The sequence below is a fragment of the Ptychodera flava genome, unplaced genomic scaffold (genome assembly GCF_041260155.1).
Source record: "Ptychodera flava strain L36383 unplaced genomic scaffold, AS_Pfla_20210202 Scaffold_36__1_contigs__length_1797346_pilon, whole genome shotgun sequence".
In the NCBI taxonomy this organism is placed as follows: domain Eukaryota; kingdom Metazoa; phylum Hemichordata; class Enteropneusta; family Ptychoderidae; genus Ptychodera; species Ptychodera flava.
Genome location: NW_027248358.1, coordinates 961,853 through 983,954, shown reverse-complemented (window position 1 = coordinate 983,954; position 22,102 = coordinate 961,853). Strand labels below are relative to the sequence as shown.

Sequence of the window (22,102 nt, the reverse complement as noted above, 5' to 3'; positions counted from 1 at the left end):
TAAAGACGCGTCTAGCGTCCGCTATTTTTACAGCGTTCTTGTTCATTGCAAAGGTAGACAGACCTTTCCCGTGCACTACAAGAAACAGTTGGCGATATATTTTGCAAAACGGCCAAAAAAAGGTTGAATAAAGAAAACCTATGTGTTAGTCAGTACGGCCGAGGCAAAACCGGCGTTCACACAGACTTTGGACAGAAAACGAAATCGGGGATGTCAAGAAAGGCGATGACGTATTTTCTAAAATAAAGCGCTTTGTCTGGTTATGCTAGTCAATTCTTATTTTTGTTGGTCAATCAAAGTATTTTCGTATCCAATATTCGGTCCTAATTTGACCGATGCAATATCCTAACCTAAACTATCTCTGTTTGACCTCATTAACAAGCAAAGACTTGGTCGGTGGGAAAAAGTGCATGCATAGTTGACGAGAAGTTTTGCGAAACGTTAAAAAAATATTGGAAGCACGGCCATACTCTTCAAGTTGGGAGAAATATTGATATCATAGTCTTTCCAACAAAAACGTTAATGCCTTGAGGATGCCATAGGTGGAGAATCGGTTGAATACAACAAAAAACTTATCGGACATCATATTTTTACATGTCAATTTTTGATAACGCAGCTCATCTATTGTACTGTCAGGGGAAGTGAACTGCACGCGTTGTTTATGTAATCACTCAACATCGGGCCTCGCCTTGTATGCTGGAACTCGGAGTTCACGACGATTTGAAGTGGGATTCGATTGAACGTAAACCGTCAAACTGCCGGCAACGGTATTCTTCCGTCACTCCACTGATTGACTCTCCTTTGATACTTGTAAATCTATAAATATATATAACTTCAGTCAGCCGGGATTACATTACCGCCATGCTGCACCATGCAAATTCACATTCAGCGAACATTGCAATTTTCGGGAAACACATAGTTCTGACGGCTAACCAAAGCAACTAGGATTAAGAGAGTAGCCCACCGGCCATTTATGTCCCGCCCTCAGTATGATAGGAAGCAAACATATCGCTAGCTGCAGTGCAGTTCCTTTTCTGCAACAAATTAACCTCTTGATTGTACCGTTGTCGGCAATGGCCTTGATCAGGGGAGCAAAGAGATTACATCGGCAACGCTCAATGCAAATCATAACGTACACACTCATTATGCATAACCGTGCCCAATAACCACCAACTTAACACTGTGTTAAGCACGACCCCTTTCTATTTCGAACCGTGCTTGAAAACATTTACTGGCCTATATAAATGCAGATAGGTTAACTTCAGTAAAATCAAACATTACTAACACGTGTTAAATCATACCGTCACACATGGAATTAATCGACACAAATGTAGAATGAACTTTACATCTCATTAAATTTGAAATCGCGATGATATTATTATTATTAATAATAATCTTTATTTAAACTTGATAACTCCACAGGTGAAACACTTCTTTTCATAGAGGTCGAATAGACAAAAGAAAAACATTTTACAGCGCCAACTTGAAAACAACAACAACAACAAAAACAAACATAGAAGTACAAATAATACAAGAGGCATCAGACAAGTAAATAAAACACAGAAAGTTGTTGCAAGATGTCTTAAAAATAGTCAGTGACTCGGAGTCCCTGTTTGATATTGGTATTGTTATTTTAAATGAATACTGCCTTTCAAAAACTGTAGAGATTCGAATGTGCATCGTACATGCTCTATAACCCATCATCTCGTTTTTTTAACAATTTGAAAATACACTTGGCATTGCGGCCATATATTGATCATCCCGACACCAGTAGATCAACGCAGTGATTGTGTTATCTCGTATAGTAAACAGTGAGGTATAACCACATCAATACTACGGGCAAATTGTCTTCCAATTGTTCAGTACAGCGCCGCCACGGTTATAATCGCTGCCATTCCGATTGTCAATAGCAACATATCAAGATTGCGTTGCCCAGGAGAGAGGTTTCGATATCGGAAAACTGAATATAGGAGACAAAATGTAGAACATTGTAATCTTGTGGGTTTTTTGGTAGATATGCTTCCTAAGATATGTCGGAATTTTTAGAATACAGCTAGGAGTGATTACAGCCAATATACAGTGTCGGATCTAGAACGCGGCTTGACGTTATTGACCCAATTGTTCTTGGGTTAAGGCAACCGATTGACCCCTTAAAAGTGCATTAGTATAAAATTGTGATAACATGATCTTGCAAGCAAATAACAGGGGAGACACAAAGTAAACAATTTGATATGATTGATGGTTGATGAACAGTGTTTAACGAACGTCTGAGATGGAAATTCCCCTTTGTGATTCCCTATAGTGTTAGCCGCTCCCTCTCTGTACGCTGATTGACATGTTACAACCAAATACTAATGTAGCAACATTGATGTCTAAGGTCTGTGATTGACTTAGTATTTATTTTATAACATTTGGTAGATTCATTGTTAATCAAGATCTACACGTTCGTTCAAAATTTTTCATTCAAACAGACTATTGCACTCCTGCAGACTGAAGGCAGACAATCCCTATCTCGTGAACATACACTGCATTGCACTGCCATCGTTAGCGCTAGTTACTAGTCAGGCTGCCATTGCAATATATATCCCGATGATGTTCATAAAAAAATACTGTGACTGAATTGTACTACTATTTTAGTCTTTCAACTTTAAGTACAACACTTTGCAGTGCATACACAATTTTCTTGATCTTAAAATCGAAATCAGGAAAATTCACGCCGTAAGATGTTTTTTTTTAAGTGTATTGGATGCCTTGTACCATACATTTAGCTAGGATGCATTGGTGAAGTACAGTTCTACGACAGGGAATCGAGATCCAGCAGCTTGGGGTTCTAGAAAAATCTCACAAACTATGTAGTCTTCGCTACTATGCTTTTTAATAGATGTTATTGCTCCACTACCGGCATTAACTCACTCGTATTTTCCAAAACAAGATATAGATATTGCTACAATACTTTAAGAAGTAGATGCTGTGAAATGCCAGTTAGAAACTGCAAAATCTGAAAATTGTCATTGCTTGAAGCTATTTTTTTTTTCTTTCTTGACGAAAACATCGTCAGGTATACATGGATTGAATGGACATTAAAATAGTGACTCTAGGAAACAAAAAACAAAATTTAAAAGTCACGTTGGCTTTATCAACATCTTACTTGAATAATTAAATAAGAGATTCAGACAGACTCGGGAGGGCGCTGTATTCATTCCAATATGACCCACACAGAAAATGAATAGGTCGGACCAGTCACACCTCTCTTCATCATACTGTTCTCCATGTTTGTCTCGTCAATTTATCTATCGCACGCTTTAGCTCCCTTTTCCAGATTCTCGAATGTAATTGGTCAAAATTGGCTGTTCTGGCCATCTTGACCACCCCTTTAAAATGGCTGCGTAAGGGACTTGGAAAGCATCATTATAATTAAAAGTCTCATTAGCAGTCTAGCGACATACAGGAAAACATGACACATTGCAAGTAAAATTATTGAACGCGGCTGCACACATCGGCTATTAAATTATATCTCGAGTCTTGTAGTTTAATGTCTTGTGGTATGGTATGATTGTGTAATTGTTTAGTGACTACTTAAGTGAAGTATATTCATGCTGCGCATTATGTTGTGTGTCGGCGTCTTTGGTGTTAGAAATTAGTCATGGCGAAACGACGCCGGGTAGGTTATGTCCGATGCACTGTGATTCTTTGGACACCTTCGTTTCGGAACCCTGAGTAGTTCCTTTATCAGTCGCTTGAGTTTATAGGTTTGTTTGGTTCTTGTTTGATTGCTTTCCTCAAATAACAGTGTTGTTAGAATATATTATGTTTTTATTTGTTAGAGAGGAAGCTCACAAGGATGATTTTCACATATGTGCTACCTTTGTAGTCCCTTACCCCGGAAAAGCTATTTTCGCCATTTGTAAATCTCGCGATTTTTTACAAAAACCGATAATAATAGTACAAGATGTTACAGTTTAGGGCTTCATCGACTCCATTCCAGGCTTGGAAGTTGCATCAGGCTATATGAAAGGGACCATATTCCGATGGATATGGCATTGTCCACTCACCCACGCTCAAACCACGCTGTGCTTATTTACATAACTATTGTTTATACTGAGTATCCTTCCATAAATGATGAATCACTGATAATAAACTGTCCACTGTCAGATTTTGTGTTGCTGATACTACTAACCATCGAATCTACCACAAGCTTTCCGTATGGCAATGGAGTTAAGTGATAGTTCAGACTGTATTCCTATAACCATGTATTCCCGAAGCTTGTGGTAGATTCGGTGGTTAGTAGTAAACGGATATAGGCAGTGATTTTCAGAACGGTAAGCAGAATTTCGAAACATTTCAACCGTCAACGGAGCTGTTAAAAAGGAACATGGCCGCTATCGTAGTGAATGACGTCACACCAATCTTCATGGTCCTGAATCTCAAATAAATGCGAAAGGCTCTGAAAATCATATAGAGTAAAACAAGTGTGTGGACTGATAAATAGTGATGGGGTCCCGCTGGTTCATTTTTCTCTGGCGCATTTCAGAATGATCAAATAAAAACTGAAATTGACCCATAGTTTAATGTAGGGGGCACATGAATATTCTTATTATTTTTCTTTTGAAACAGATAAATCAAAATTATTGCAACAAATTGAATGAATTTTGTCGCGATGTGTGTTTTATTTACGCGGATTACTTTGATTTAATGAGTAAAGCGGCCTGTCACCCAGGAGATACTTTCATTCATTAACCCCGTGAAGTTGAAATTTTGATACTTCGAATGGTATATCCACTGATCAGACATACGGAATCGGTCACGTGAACATGTCAATCATGAAAGTACTCTCGCAATTTACCGATGCCAAGGCAAGTCGGCCATCAGCAGAAATAGTTTTCATCGCGCTAGCGACGGATAGCCATAGTATCCAGGGTTATTTAGAATATTTACAAATACATTTATGAAGTTAATGCAACAACACGATCGAAACAGTCATTCCATTCTCAGAGAAGCATTGACTTTTGAAAATACCACACAAGTTTACGACCTTGGTGAGCGCAAAAGATTCCGTTCGATGACAGACATAGTACATCATTGGAATGATTGTTGCACCATCACAACGCTGCCGTCACCGGTCTATGCCTGTGTCAACTCATTAATCCCGATCTCGGTCGTCAAAGTTTTCGTCTAACGGACTTTGATGTTTGCAGTGACATATATCTCGCCCGTAGATACATCATACTTGTATTACTTGACGGAAACTCTGTTCTATCGTGAGTGTTGTGTGAGTCGACTTTCGAAATACATCAGATTCCACAGTGCTGCTGTTACTATTCAGTCTTTCAAAAGAGGTGTTGTGGTTCTTGAACTCGCCTTGGCTTGCTGAGAGGTACCTGGGGATCTTCAGTGTATTGACTACACGAGACGTTCAGAACTCGTCGGTACTACATAGACTTTATTTTTTCTGTAGACAAGCTAGACAGTTGCCATTGCCCCAGATACGCTTCTCTCGTAGTCTAAATGTCTTGGTCCGCTGTGCTCGTCTCTCTTAAGCAACTATCTATTCGAGCAACTACTTTAAACAGCTATTTTTCCTGTATTGTTTATGAGATTTTAAAAGTTATCTTGAAGGCGTGGCTTTGATTATACGATAAACATAGATTACAGATAAAATGATACATCCAATCTTAAACATCAATACTGGTCTTGATCTTAAATTGATGGGTTTCCATTAATATGCAAACGTAATTGACTACCTTCAAAATTCTTAATATAATTCAAATATATCCAGACTTCTGTAAACAACCTTGTAAAACGTAATAGCGTTATTATGCGTTTGTCTCAAATATGATTTGTATGCATATCGACTTATAATTGAGATCTTGTTGTTTTAATTAACCATTTCTACTGGTATCAATGACCGCTAGGCTCATTAACCTTCTTGTTGGGTAAACCATCTCCGTAACACTGCACTGCAGAGTAAAAATTACAGCTCGATAGCTGTGGGTACATAGCTGTGGTGGCTATAGATGGGATTCCCTCCTTTTTCTTTTTTTTTTTTTAGTTTTACGGTCTAGTTTTGACTTTTACGACTTTTAGCCACCACAGCTATGGGAACTTCCTTGGACAGCAAATACGGTGTAATATTTAATAAATTTCTAAAATTCTTGAAAATTTACGCTAATCCAATTATTCTAATTTGGTTCCGTTCGTGTTTATTGTAAAATATTAATGGCGACATGAAAAACATCATATTATGCAAATTTATATGACGTTTCTTGTCGGCAACAGTAATACACTAAGACATATCTTTAAATGGGAATTCCAGCTGATTTGATTGTGTATAGCGCCTTTGGAAAATCGCATAAATTAGAATGAGCGTCGCATACAATCTAACCTAAAGTATATTTTTATAAAGAAGTTGTTCATAATCTCAGGATTGATGCCTCAGTAAAATACAATTTACAGATCAGCAATTAAGATTATCCAGACACGATTAGATCAGCACAGTGATTGTATTACATCATTTAGTAAACAATCATGAGATCACATCAATCAAAATGTTACCGGTATTGTAGATAGAGGCACTCTCATTGATATTTTCAAGAATTGTTGAGCATGGTAACTTTATACATTTTCGATATCAAACATGGTTGTGACGAAAACCTTAAAAAGAGTAGTCACTGCCGTGGTTTCTTATGCGATATCATTGAGTCATAGCACCATGAAGAATATGTCTATATTTTTCCGCAGAGTGGACAAACTCCTCTTCACTTGGCAGTGGTATATCACCGTGATGTCATTACAAGATTGCTGTTGGAATATAAAGCACGCACTGACGTTCAAGATACGGTATGTGTGAAGTGCACTTGACCATATTGATTATAATTTACGTAACTCGTACATGTATCGTCATAACCATACAGCTTCCTGTAGATCGGAATTTAATACTCAAGTTATTATATGTAAAAGACAATGTCATCATTCATAACAACTGATTATAAACGCACTGGTGGCGTGAAATCAGAGGTAGCATTGTTATATAAAAGTATATTTTAATTAATAACACGGAGAATTTTACAAATACACCCCTTAACATAAAATATGCTTATAATGAAATCGCATTACTTTGCCATAAACTAAGTTAATCTCATCAAAATGAAATATTGCTGATGTAAATAAATGTACTGTTGGCACGAAATATTTGTATGTTTTTTTATAAACCCATGCCCATCGCTTTATCCCAGTGACGTTTCCCGTAAAATATCAGCCATGACATTTCACAGTAAACGTCGAGATATCCACGATAAACGTCATAGGTTCCCAAATTACACTTACAATTTGATGGTAAACAACATAAACTGACAAAATGGCTGCCGCTCTCCACATGCGAAGCGATTTCGCTGATATGAAAATTGCAGGACTCTGAGGGAAACGGAATTTCGGGTTGCTAATACGAAAATAATATCCTGTCATGTCAGGTTTTTCTGTTAAAGTTCTTATATTGCTTTAAACAGGCTCTTGCAAACATTCTGCCCTTTGCACCGCACAGCCTACTTCCGAACAGGTAGCGAGCGCACGGTGTGACAGTGATGTCGCGTGCGCGACAACTGTTTACATGGCTACTCTCAATGTAAACAAGCAAAATGGCAGTCCTTCTCCGTGCCGTACAACGATCGAGCTCGATCGTTATTTCGAAATATAGGAGAGTTTTACAGCAAAGAACATGTTTTTGATCGAACACATATGTAATGGTACATTGCACATCAAAAGTTTCCCCTCAACGACGATATTTGAATCCCGATGTTTTTCTTCTTAAGGTTCATTAAGATATGGAGGTTTGTTGATGTTGATTTCTTAGTATAAATTATGAGTGAAACCTGTTCAAACAAATATTTCTATATTAATATGCTCTAGGCGAAATAATTTAAAGTAAAGCCTCAAAATTTTAGGTATTTCATATCACTAGTAAAATCGTAGGCATGGCTATATGGTAAATCGGTTACTACTAAATATCTCCAGTCCTTGCATTCTTTGTGCTGTGTCAGGCACTCAACTTCGTCTCGTGTCTGACGCAGCACAAATAACACTCATGCTGATACGACACAGAAACAGGCGATATTGAGTTATAACCTGTAAATATCTTTATTACACCTCACATAATACCCCAAAGTCGTGATTGCTTAGACCGAGTCACGTGGTATAGGAAAAAAGTGATATAAAATATTTTTAGTGACTCTTGCTCGTTGCGATGGAATATAGCCTAATTAGGACGGTTTACGCTGCAGTGCATATTTTCTTTGCCTAACAAATTGTCGTTCTCAGTGAGTTGCGTAATGCAAGGAAATCGTGCAGATATTACTTATGGACTGGACAAAATTTACAGGGGGGGGGGAGGGTTCGAAACACCGCTACATCAAAAATAGTGACCCTTAGGGCTTCATCAACTCCATATATTTTGAACAATGGGAAAAAGTTCCAGGCTTGGAACTTGCATTGTCCACTTACCCATGCTAAAACCACGCTGTGCTTATTTACATATCTATTGTTTATACTGAGTATCCTTGCATAAATGATGAATCACTAATAATAAACTGTCCATTGTCAGATTTTGTGTTGCTGTTTACTACTAACCATCGAATCTACCAAAAGCTCTCTCCGTTTAGCATGGAGTGAAGTGATAGTTCAGACTATATTCCTATAATCATATATTCCCGAAGCTTGTGATAGATTCGGTGGTTAGTAGTAAACGGATATAGGCAGTGATTTTAGAACGGTAAGCAGAATTTCGAAACATTTCAATCGTCAGCGGAGCTGTTAAAAAGGAACATGGCCGCCATCGTAGTGAATGACATCACGCAAATCTTCATGGTCCTGTATCTCAAATAAAAGCAAAAGGCTCTGAAAATCATATAGAGTAAAACAGGTGTGTGTAGACTGATAATAGTGATGGGGTCCTGCTGGTTCATTGTTCTCTGGCGCATTTCAGAATGATCAATAAAAACTGAAATTGACCCATAGTTTAATTTAGGGGGCACATAAACATTATTCTTATTTTTGCTTTTGAAGCAGATGGATCAAAATTGTTACAACAAATTGCATGAATTTTCGTCGCGATTTGTGTTTTATTTACACGGATAACTTTGATTTAATGAGTAAAGTGGCCTCTCACCCAGGAGATACTTTCATTCATTAATCCCGTGAAGTTGAAATTTTGATACTTTGAATGGTATCTCCACTGATCAGACATACGGATTCGGTCACGTGAACATGTCAATCATGAAAGTACTCTCGCAATTTACCGATGCCAAGGAAAGTCGCCATCATCAGAAATAGCTTACTGCGCTAGTGATGGATAGCCATAGTATCCAGGGTTATTAGAATATTTACAAATAGATTTATGAAGCCAACGCAACAAGACGATCGAAACAGTTATTCTCATTCTCAGAGATGCCTCGGCTTTTGAATATATCACACAAGTTTACGACCTTGGCGAGCGCGAAAGATTCCGTTCGATGACAGACATAGTACATCATTGGAATGATTGTAGCACTATCACAACGCTGCCGTCACCGGTCTATGCCAGTATCACTCGTCAATCCCGATCTCGGTCGTCAATGTTTTCGTCTAACGGACTTTGATGTTTGCAGTGACATAAATCTCGCCCGTAGATTACTTGACGGAAACTCTGTTCAGTCATGAGTGTTGTGTGAGTCGACTTTCGAATTACATCGGATTCCACAGTGCTGCTGTTACTATTCATTCTACCAAAAGCGGTGATGTGGTTCTTGAACTCGCCTTGGCTTGCTGAGAGGTACCTGTGGATCTTCAGTGTATTGACTACACGAGACGTTCAGAGTTCATTGGTACTACATAGACTTACATTCTCTGTAGACAAGCTTGACAGTTGCCATCGCCCAAGATACGCTTCTCCCCATAATCTAAATGTCTTGGGTCCGCTGTGTTCCTCTCTCTTAAGCAACTATCCATTCGAGCAACTATCTTCAAACAGCTATCTTTTCTGTATTGTTTGTGGGATTTTATACGGTATCTTGAAGGCGTGGCTTTGATCATACAATAGACATAGATTACAGATAAAATGATACATCCAATATTAAACATCAATACAGGTTTTGATCTTAAATTGACGGGTTTCCATAAATATGAAAACGTAATTTACTACCCTCATAATTCTTAAAGCCATTTCTGGCGATCCGTGGGATCGCCTTTGTTCTTGTCTGTTAGAGGATTATTGAGGTGTGATAGCTTTTTGTTTTCCATTGAAATTAAAATCTTGTTGGTAAATTTTCTGATGAGACGATCTGGCGACAATGAATGCCTTTACTATAATTCAAATATATTCCAGACTTCTGTAAACAACCGCGTAAAACGTAATTAGCGTTATTGTGCGTTTGTCTCAATACGGTTTGTATGCATATAGACTTATAATTTAAATCTCGTTGTTTTAATTAACCATTTTTACTGGTATCAATGACCGCTAGCTCATTAACCTTCTTGTAGGATAAACCATCTCCGTAACATGGCACTGAACAGTAAAGATTACAGCTCGATAGCTGTGCGTACATAGCTGTGGTGGCTACAGATGGGATTCCTTGCTTTTACGGTCTAGTTTTGACTTTTTACGACTTTTAGCCACCACAGCTATGGGAACTTCCATGAACAGCAGATACGGTGTAATATTTAATAAATTTCTAAAATTCTTGAAAATTTACGCTAATCCAATTATTCTAATTTGGTTCCGTTCGTGTTTATTGTAAAATATTAATGGCGACATGAAAAAACATCATATTATGCAAATTTATATAACGTTACCAGTCGGCATGACCCTGTAATACACTTAGCCACCTCTTTTAATGGGAATATTCCAGCTGATTTTATTGTATATAGCGCCTTTGGGAAATCGCATAAAATAGAATGAGCGTCGCATACAATCTAACCTAAAGTATAATTGTATAAAGAAGTTGTTCATAATCTCAGGATTAATGCTTCTGTAATACAATTTACAGATCAGCAATTAAGATTATCCAGACACGATTAGATATGCCAAATGATTGCATTACATCATTTAGTAAACAATCATGAGATCACATCAATCAAAATGTTACCGGTATTGTAGATAGAGGCACTGTCATTGATATTTTCGAGAATTGTTAAGCATTGTAACTTTATACATTTTCGATATCAAACATAGAAATTTGACGGAAACCCTAAAAAGGTTAGTCACTAGCCGTGGTTTCTTATACGATATCATTGAGTCATCGCAACATGAAGAATATGTCTATATTTTTCTGCAGAGTGGACAAACTCCTCTTCACTTGGCAGCGGCACATTTCATTGATGTCATTACAAGATTGCTGTTGGAATATAAAGCACCCACTGAAGTTCAAGATAAGGTATATGTGAAGTGCACTTGACCATATTGATTATAATGTACGTAAATCGTACATGTATCGTCGTAGCCATACAGCTTCCTGTAGATCGGAATTCAATACTCAAGTTCTTATATGTAAAGACAATATCATCATTTATAACAACTGATTATAAACGCACTGGAGGCGTGAAATCAGAAGCAGCATTGTTATATAAAAGTTTATTTAATTACTAACACAGAGAATTTCACGAATACACCCCTTAACATAAATTATGCTTATAATGTATTAGCATAACTTTGCCATAAACTAAGTTAATCTCATCAAAATGAAATATTGCTGATGTAAATAAATGTACTGCCGGCACGAAATTTTGTGTGTTTTTTTTTTATAAACCCATGCCCATCGCTTTATCCCAGTGACGAACGTAAACAAACAAAATGGCTGCCGCTCTCCACCTGTGAAGCGATTTCGCCGATATAAAAATTACAGGACTCCGAGGAATACGTAATTTCAGGTTGCTAATACGAAAACAATTTGCTGTCATGAAATGTTTTCCCTTGGTTTTTCTGTTAAAAATCGTGTATTGCTTTAAACAGGCTCTTGCAAACATTCTGCCCTTTGCACCGCACAGCCTACTTCCGAACAGGTAGCGAGCGCACGGCGTGACAGCGATGTCGCGTGCGCGACAACTGTTTACATGGCTACTCTCAATGTAAACAAGCAAAATGGCAGTCCTTCTCCGTGCCGTACAACGATCGAGCTCGATCGTTATTTCGAAATATAGGAGAGTTTTACAGCAAAGAACAGGTTTTTGTCGAACACAAATATAATGGTACATTGCAAATCAAAAGTTTCCCTTCCTCGAAAATATTTGAATCCCGATGTCTTTCTTCTTAAGGTTCATTAGATGTGGTTTGTTGACGTTGATTTCTCAGTATAAATTATGTATGAAACCTGTTCAAACAAATATTTCTATATTTATGTGCGCTATGCGTAATAATGTAAAGTAAAGCCTCAAATTTCAGGTATTTCGTATCATTAGTAAAATTGTAGGCATGAGTATATGGTAAATCGGTTACTACCAAATTTCGCCTGTTCTTGCATAAAGTTTGTACTGCGTCAGTCTGACGCAGCACAAATGACACTCATGCTGATACGACACAGGAACAGGCGATATTGTATAATAACCTGTAAATATCTTTATTACATCTCACATATTTCCCCAGAGTCGTGATTGGCTAAGACCGAGTCACGTGGTAAAGAAAAAAAGTGATATGAAATATTTTTGAGTGACTCTTGCTCGTTTCGATGAAATTTAGCCCGGTTAGGGCGGTTTACGCTACTGTGCATATTTTCTGCGCCAAACACATTGTCGTTCACAGTGAGTTGCGTAATGCAAGGAAGTCGTGCAGATATTACTTAGGGACTGGACACAAATAACAGGGGGCGGTATTTTTTAAAACACCGCTACATCAAAAATAGTGACCCTCTTATAGTTCATGCACAAAATAAGTGACCCTCCCCTTTATCAATGCATGAAATAAATGACCCTCCCCTGTTCCTCAATACCCCCCAACAAACCCGCAATGTGTTCAAGACCCCCCTACTGACTTGGTTTACTTTTGAAATCCCCTCCCAAAAGGAAGGCAAAATGTGGCTGATATAACGCTTTGTACAAAAATATCAAATCATATGTGTGTGATAATTCATGTAAATGTACTTTGCTTGAAGTGGTAGGTAAAAAGTGCATGCGTGTACTGAAAATGTAATTTTTAGATTTCATCGATAATGGTGATTCATTATACATGGTAGTTGACTATAAGCAGTATAAGAAAACTATGAACGTGTATTTTCCAATATAAACCTAACAATACCTGTTCAACATCTATAGATGTTTAATAACTGATATAAATATACTTGATTAGCATGGGTTGTTTACAAGTGCACATGTAAACGAAATATTTGATTTTGAATTTCACTCAAAATGTTGATTCTATACATGGAGAGTATGACAAAACTGTAAAAAAAAAATATTTCACAATTAATAATATGACCTTTTTTGCATATATAGACCCTGAATAATTTACATAATTGTACTTGATTAGAAGAGGGTGGTAAAACGTGCACCTGTGTACAAGAACTTTGTTTCTGGAATTTGCATAAATAGTTGATCCATTATACATTGTAGTCTATGACGAAAGTAAGAATAATTTTTTTAGAATACAAAACTTGGTAAATCTTTCTATTTATGTACACTCGATTATTAGTATAAATGTTCGTGATTAGACTAGAGTGGTTTCAAGTCAATGGTTGTGCAAGAAATTTCATTTTGGCTTATCACTGCAATGTTGATTCACTATACATGGCAGTCTATGATGGCACTATGAATATTTTTTCAAATACAAAACTAGGTAACTTTGTGCATTTATGCACACCTAATTATTAGTATTGATGTTAATGATTAGACTAGAGTGGTTTCAAGTCCATGGTTGTGCAAGAAATTTGATTTTGGAATTTCATCGAAATGTTGATTCACTATACATTGTAGGCTATGAGGAAACTACAAATAACTCATAGGTTATCTGATCCTAAATTGTTATTCAAAAGTTGTTGGACCTGAAGCTTCCAGTTGTTATTGATGACATTTTGCACTATTCTGAATAGTTTGTATTCTGTCAATGTCCTCAAAAAATAAAAAATGTACATACAGCGACATGAACATTTGACATTTACCTATACCCAATGTATTGCCACGGGAGAATGATATCAAATAAGTGATCTCCCAAACTGTTATTGAAAGAGTCATTATAGGGACAGTTATACACAACAGAGAAGTTGGATAAGTAGAATTCATGACAACTTAAATCAATGTGACTGCTTGGATCATCAATACATTGTTTTTATATACCCTTAACTTGCGTCAGAAGGGCGAGCCGAAAATGGAAATGGCAGATAATAAAAATGGCATGAGGTATTTTTTCTTTTTTCAGTATTCCATATTCTTCAATTCGTGCACATGCAATTTCAGCTTTGATGCATTAAAAAGGTGACCCTCCCCCATAGGAATACACAAAATTTTATGACCCTTCAAAAATGCTTGCGCGAAAATTGCGATCCACCCCAAAGAACACCGGCAAAAACCCACGTAATTTGTGTCCATCCTTTAAGAACGACATGCTGTGTTATCGCAGGCCCAGTCACGTGATATTTTAATTCAAATGGACAGTAAGTAGACGAGAGCTGCATGCAACGAACAACGCTGTCTCTGTTTTCAGACATTATTTACAAGCAAGTTATCGTATGGCAACCGGGAGTCTGAGCATGTCACAGCGGCGATGCTCAACTCTGCTCTGACAACATTCTACGCCGAAGTACTACGCAGAAGGGTGAAATGTACGCAAAGAAACAACTACAGTCGCTTCGCTAAGGCATCAAGCGTTTCTACTGCCAACCACCACTGCGCTGCAACTTTGAACTGGTTAATGATTATGGTTTCACTACTAGTCGGAGGATGTTCACTGCCGTATCTAAGCAGCTGAAGAGCCAGGGAAAGGGAATTCAAACGTCGTGCATAAGACGGCAATACTTCCGGGCGATCTCGAGAAACTCTCCGCCTATTTCCCGTGCTCCGATGTTGACGCTTCTGTACTGCTCCACAAAGTGTGCTTCAATATCATGCTTTCTTTTTGCCGCCGTGGGATAGAGGGTCAACAGAACCTCTGCGCCGAAAATTTCCAACTAAACGCGGTAGATTGCGGTAGCAAATAGAATACGTTATTCAAGTCGAAAGTGAAGTCATCAAGCGGACGATGACAGTGTATCGGTTGGTGTCATGTAGCAGCGAAGCCGGGTTTAACAATCGCCATAAAATGAGTGTTAGCCGCCATTGTAATAAGGATAGTATTAGTGGCTACGCGAGAGATACTTCAATCCAGAAAAAGCAAACAGAGGCGCTCGCTACTGCAACCCTGGAAACAGCAATCTCTGACCAATGCCCGAGCTGCAGCACTTCTAGCTACTTCACTTCTAGCCAATCATTCAACTCTACCATCCGTGCAACACCCCCCTCACCCCAGTCACTTTCCAACTTCAACTCCTGTACCATTGTCACCACTGATGTCTCAGGCTTTATCCCAAGAAAACTGCGAGGACAGAAGGAAAGATCCACAATCTCCGCGCATAAACATTGACATTCGGAGATCAGCAGCTGCATCAATTTTTTTTCCAACGCGACGATAACAGGTGGACAATTTAATATTTCCTTTGGACAGAAGCAGTAAGTCATGAATTGCATAGGAAGCAATGTATGAACCGGGATGATTTAACAATGCAACTTTCTCCACAGTGCTTGATTTTAAATTTTCCAACCCTTAAAACTATAGCAAATTTAATATATCTTTTTACTGAGCTATGACTGATATTTATCTATCGTATTTAAATGTTATTGTTTCGAAAAGAAACTGTTTTCAACGGAGATACCTACAGTAACTGTTTTATAAATGATATACATATTTAAATTTCGAAACGGTTCAAAGCAGTTGATTTGTTAGGTTCATTTAATTCAAAATTCTACCGACATTTCGAATGCTTACTAATTTGTATTTTGTTACAATGCAGTAGGCGTATGTATATATGGCTGTCGGCCTATTTCTCCTTGCAAGTGAAATTAAATAAATTAAAGTTACAAGACAAGTTGCAAGTGTCAGTGTTATCAATCATGTATGTTTAAGTGTTTGTTTGGTGTAATAAAGTAAATAACACATGATAGCGAGGGCAATATTACGATTTATTGCCCTCCCTTGGTCTGGAGCCCTTGACGGTCATATTAATAATGCTCGCCCTCGCGAACATTTATTATGATTTAAATGCCTCTGGAATGTTCGAGTAGACTTTGAATAAGAATATGATTTAATTTTGAGTCTCCAGATTACAAACCCTGTAATTAGGCAGTGGTCCATTTTCTCACTCCGTCAAAGGCAACAGCTCTACATGTACAGCTTCAGGCTACAAGACACCGGTGGCTGTACGATACCCTTGGGCATTGTATGAATTAATACCAGGATGTTAAAGGGATAAAATATTTCGTCTACTCTCTTTCTTCCCTGGAACGAGTCATTTCATATTTTCAGAAACGTTGAATGCCAGATTTCAAAAAATGCATTTACTTTAATTATTATTGTATCTTAGCTTTGTGTTCTCATCTGGTCGCACACGAGAAGTTATGCATATAAATTATGCATATTAAGATGCCTCGGTCGTTCAACTACAAACAAATGAGTTTTCTAGGTTTCATTGCCATGTCATTGTGCATATCATCAACCCCTTGATTTGTTTGAGTTTTGTTTAGTTTTGTTTCGTATTTATTGTAGAGTACCTGTTATTGTTCATAATGCAAGGACGTATGACCCGTGTTTAATTTTTAATCAAACCAGTCACTGAACATCTTTGTTTCGTCTTTATTCAGAGTGGACGCACTCCTCTCGATTTTGCTTATGACGAAACGGAAATCATTATTAAAAGTAAGTTTACTTTCATGCTTTTAGACGCAGCATTCATTATTCCCATTTTCGTTCAAGATGTTAAAACTGATACTGTCAACCACAGCTATGACAAAAATAGAGTTATTGGAATTTGTTTTTGCATATAAGTACATACACCGCATTAGTTTAAGTACAAGCACGTGTGAAACAGTTTTCAATCCAAAAATGGCTTGATAGCATTCTCTATCGATAGAATATTGTGAAGCAACATTCGAGAACAATAAATATCCAAAGGTGGGGTTTTCGTTATGGAGTAGAGTTTGGCAGAGTTTTGAAACGTTTAGCACGTAACAAGAGTATACTTACGATGTTGTTGTAAAATAGTTATATTGACCAATAAGTACAAACGAAGTTTTCGGTGGCGCAATTGAAATTATTTATTTGAGTCGGAAATCTATGTATCCCTTGATATATCCTCCATAATATATATACACGTACTCTCCATATTTCACAATTGTTTCTCTTATGATCAGGCTGCAAAGAAAAAAGCAGAGTTTAGCGCATTGATGCAAGAACCGGGAATCAAAAGAAACAGTAGCAAGGTGAATGTGTGTGGCTTTGGCGGCGTTGGAAAAACCACTCTTATGAACGCTTTACAACGGGTAAGAGAGAGAGAGAAAAAAAGAGATATGTGTGTGCTGTGTGTACAATGTAATTACTATATGCTATCTCTAGGTGAAGTGATAAAATTGTGGGGTGTTTTAAAGGGCGGTGGGCTAGAAGGCTTCCATTATAAGCGAGTTGCTTGAATTCCTATTAACATTGCACAAAGTGCACCTCTGTGTGATCAAAATAAGCAGCAAGATCCTTCAAATGCACACAGACCAGCGTAATTTTACCGCTTATCTAATGTTTTGCCTAAGATATTTATTCCTTATCCGAGCAACCAGCTATTAACGAATTGTACGAGCCATACACACCATGAGTGTGACTTTTAAACGATTACATCAATGGCAATGGGGTTTCTGTTCAATCCTAAATAAAAACATTCTGTGGTTTGATTGCGTTCGATTTTATTTGACAAAATGAGAAATAATTTACCTTTTCCGTCCATCATACTGTGTCTCACATAACAGCGAAATAGAGCATCACTAATTTTGCAATTATTGATAATAATTCGCAAATAATGCAAGGAACTTGTTGGATCTCAGGTTTTTTCTTGCTCAACTAGCAATTGGTTTTGTATCCATGGTAAAGGTCATCAAGAAGAAATCTTTGTGATACATGCTTGAATTGTGTAAATGACCCTTTTACACGATAAATAGTAACGTATTTTAAGGCTCGCGCTTTAAAGTTTGAAACATCGGACACATATATTTTGTTTCAGTATTATTTGTTCCTGCCTTAAACCTTTCCGAACTTCAATACACATTAATACCGTAAGTTCAGAAGAGATTAATAACGTGTCCATTCTGTCTGTTTCTTGTATAACTCACCAGGACTTAGTTGCAGCAAAATTTACTCATAGAAAAGAGGAGAAAGCGCCTCCTGCAGACAAATCACGCATATACCAACACCTGGAATTGACGTTAACATTATCCATATACCAAAAGCCGGTAAATACATCGCTTGGGATTATGCTGGACAACCAGAATACTATGTTACTCATAATATGTTCTTGAGGGCGGACGAGGCAGTGTTCATAATGGTTTTCAAGATAATGGATGAGATCAATGATTTTCGTGGTAAACTTACTGAAAAGGTAAATTGACGAAAGTTAACGGTATCTCAACAGTGCAAATTCTAAAGTAAAGATCTTAATATCCATGAATTTATATTTCTATAACAGTTTACTGAAAAAAACAAGTTCAACATTCAAAGCAAATTCTTGATATTTCCATTAGTTGCTGACATGGCCGAGATTCATCAAGTCTAGAATAACAGGTGTCCATAGTAGTGAAAGCAAACCGACAGTAATTTTAGTGGCAAGTGGGGCTGATAATCTGGAAGAATCTCGACGCCATCGTGGTGAGTACAATGCAAAATATTACATATCTTTCCTTTATATGAATATGAAATTAGTATGAAAGACTGGTTGTATGTAAAACATGAGAAAGGTAATATTTTGAATGTTGTACGATATTTCAGCAGTACCAGGAATAATTATAGTGATACGTTTACATGAAAGTTAACGCTATCATGTTTGATTTGGCACACATAGAGTACTTTGCCATAGCTACTTTCAAAACAGCGGTGTATCCATTGAGAATTATCTTAGTTGATGGCAGCGTCTCACTCACTTCGGAGATATTTAAGCAGACTTGATATTCATTGGATCATAGGCGAAATCTGAGGAATCAACGTTAAAACGGAATTGGCAGTTTGATTCGACGTAGTGGTTGATTCAATAATTGCTTATTTTTGAAGCTTTTATGTGAATAGTTGGTTTGCCTTTCGCCATCGAAGTCCCACACTTATTTAAACACTATGTTTACGGGGAGATGTAGAATTATAAAAGATAAATTTATATTATATTTTAACTTGAAGCAATCAAGGTCGTTGAAGACATACTGGAACAAATTCATAGAATGTTTGGGGAATACTTCAATGTAGTGGATGAAACTTTTCTACTTAATTGTCACGATTCCCAACATAAGGACATGGGAAGACTTCGAAAATGTCTGTCACGTGCAAAGGTAAATATGAACGTTACAAGTTTAACCGAATATTGTTAACGAATTTGAGAAAAAGTGATCTGTAATTAAAGGGACAAAGTCGGCCATTTTTCATGAATTTGTTTGATGCGAGATACTACTTATATTGTTTGACATGTCAAAAGATACTGAATGAATTGATGACCATGCATATATTAGACCCCGGTTTAAGACACGATACATGAAACCATCCCGAAATAATTAATGGTCATGACCATTAATTCATTTTCACAATAGTTTCATTTAATTTGTCTGAAACCAGGGTCTAATATATGCATGGTCACCCGATTATTCAGGATCTTTAACATGTAAAACAATGTAAGTAGTATCGTGGTTCAAACAAAATTCATGAAAAAAAACATGAAGACTGTGGTTTTAATAACAGAGTATCATCGTCGATTGTTTATAAATCGACTACTTGAATCTAAACAACATATTATTATCTTTATCTTGCCATATATTTTGTTTAGGGTAAAAATTTACCGATATGATTTTTTATATGATTTTCGATTTAAGGCAAGAAAATTTGCTTTCGAAAGCAATCAAATGGTGTAACGATTCGAAACAAAATATGGATGCCTTCTTATCGAAATAGAGCCGTCATTCTTAGACAATACTTACTCTGAGAGTTATAGTGCATGTAGTGTTTGTATCTTCTGTTCTGCAGGAAATCTGTTTTTTATAATTCACCTGTTGAATTATGTGTACATAATTTCTGTGCAGGACATGAAGACGCAAATATGTTATTGCTGTCAGCTTATTGTGATATCAATTGATTATTCCTGTTCAGAAAGAAATGCGTGCACCATTAAAGTGTAATGAAGAATATACTAAATCTCAAATATGACCATTTGCATTGCTAGCGAGAAGAACAAATACCTAAACTTTGTGCGAAGATTTTAGACAAGAAGAACAAATGGAAAATCAACAAGAAGTTTCCAATATTGTATTGGTCTGAATATGTAGAACAAGTGAAGATAATAGATCATGTAGTTAACGATGACTTCCTAAGAACGGCTACATCATATCTTGATAACATCGGCGAGGTACAGACTTATTGAAATCTAAATATTCTTTTCGTTGTGATAAGAATTGTCTACAGAATTTATGCTTCCATTAATTATTCGGTCGTGTTGTTGCACTATAGTTGAATGTGAAAGCACCATGACAACATATATGATATGTGAATACTGCTTGGCAATCATGTTCCAATCTGTAATTTTGCCAATCATTCACGCTTACAAGAATTAAGCCATCCACTCTGACGACCATTGTCCTTGGAAAAATAGTCTTATCTGAGCACCCGAGAAAGAAAAATGAGAATGCCGAGCTCTAATTTCATCAATAGTCGGAGCTCGAAATATATCCTTTTCTTGAAGAAAAATAACTGAGAGTGTGTTTCTCTCGATATTGTGATATTTTTTTCCACGTGTTCAATGATTCTTGGGTGTTTCAGATACAATATTTTAACTGCCCGTGCGTTACGTTGAACATTCAAAACTGTCTTTTTAGTAACACGAGTATATTATCTGAAAGTTGTTATGGTAATCACGAATTTCGATAAACATAAACACATTATCAAATGCATTATCTTTTCATTACTTACCTTATATTCGCAGCTTCTTTTCATCAAAAATCCAAACGGTGACGACATCATTGTCCTCAATATCCAGTGGCTGTGCTCCAGAGTCTTGGACCAATGCTAGCTACTGACATTTTCCTTCAATACAGCAAGAAGTTACCGAAGAATAAGAAGTTGTATTATAGTCGACGTGAAATAGACGAGGTGTTCAGTGACTTTGCCGATACCGATTTACTTTCACAGCTTTTAAAAATATTCGAGCTTGTCTTTGAAGCCGACCACAGCCCTACAGAATCCGTTGGCGACATAATGTACATCGCTCCTGCGTTGTTAGATGAAGATATGCCAGAATCACAGTGGAGAATGGATCAAACAAAACAAATTTACTTCGGTCGAAGAATTCAGTGTCGAGATGAAACAGATAGCTTCTCACCCGGATTGTTTCCACGACTACAGACCAGACTTTACAATCATTTCCGTGACCTAGGTCAGACTCCCAGTGGAATATGGAAGAATGGTATCAAAGTTTGCCATGTGGTTGAATGTTTGGTGTACATAACCAGGGGCTGGAGAGCCATTCACATCTGCGTCAGGGCAAATGATGAAAAACACATCGGAGATTGCCACAAATTACTGGAAATGGTGAGTGATGATATCAATGATGTCTTAGATATCTGCTGTCCTGGTAGTGATATAGAGAGCCATGTCCTCAGCGCACATTCATTGAAGACTCATATCGATGCAGAAAAGGCTAAATTCTACCCGATGAAGAAGATTGTGGAAGCAGAGATGAAAGGTGTCAACGTCTATGACGATGAACGAGGCGATGAAGAGGCAGCTACAGATTTGCTTTGCGCCGGATATGATACCACACTGCTTCGTAGCCATGGATACAAATGTGACGTCAAGTGGATGGTGTACGACACGTTGAAGAAATTCTGCATAATA

At 37.3% G+C, this 22,102-nt stretch overlaps 1 protein-coding gene and 1 long non-coding RNA gene across 2 annotated transcripts in view; both read left to right on the top strand.

Annotated features, from left to right (window-relative positions):
* The window catches only part of LOC139127769 (26S proteasome non-ATPase regulatory subunit 10-like), a 534,262-nt gene that overhangs the window by 351,358 nt on the left and 160,802 nt on the right, over positions 1-22,102 (top strand). The window lies entirely within an intron of this gene.
* Positions 19,412-21,773, top strand: LOC139127773 (uncharacterized). The gene is made up of 3 exons (XR_011551120.1): positions 19,412-19,554; positions 20,436-20,618; positions 21,192-21,773. It is a non-coding gene; the product is annotated as an uncharacterized lncRNA (long non-coding RNA).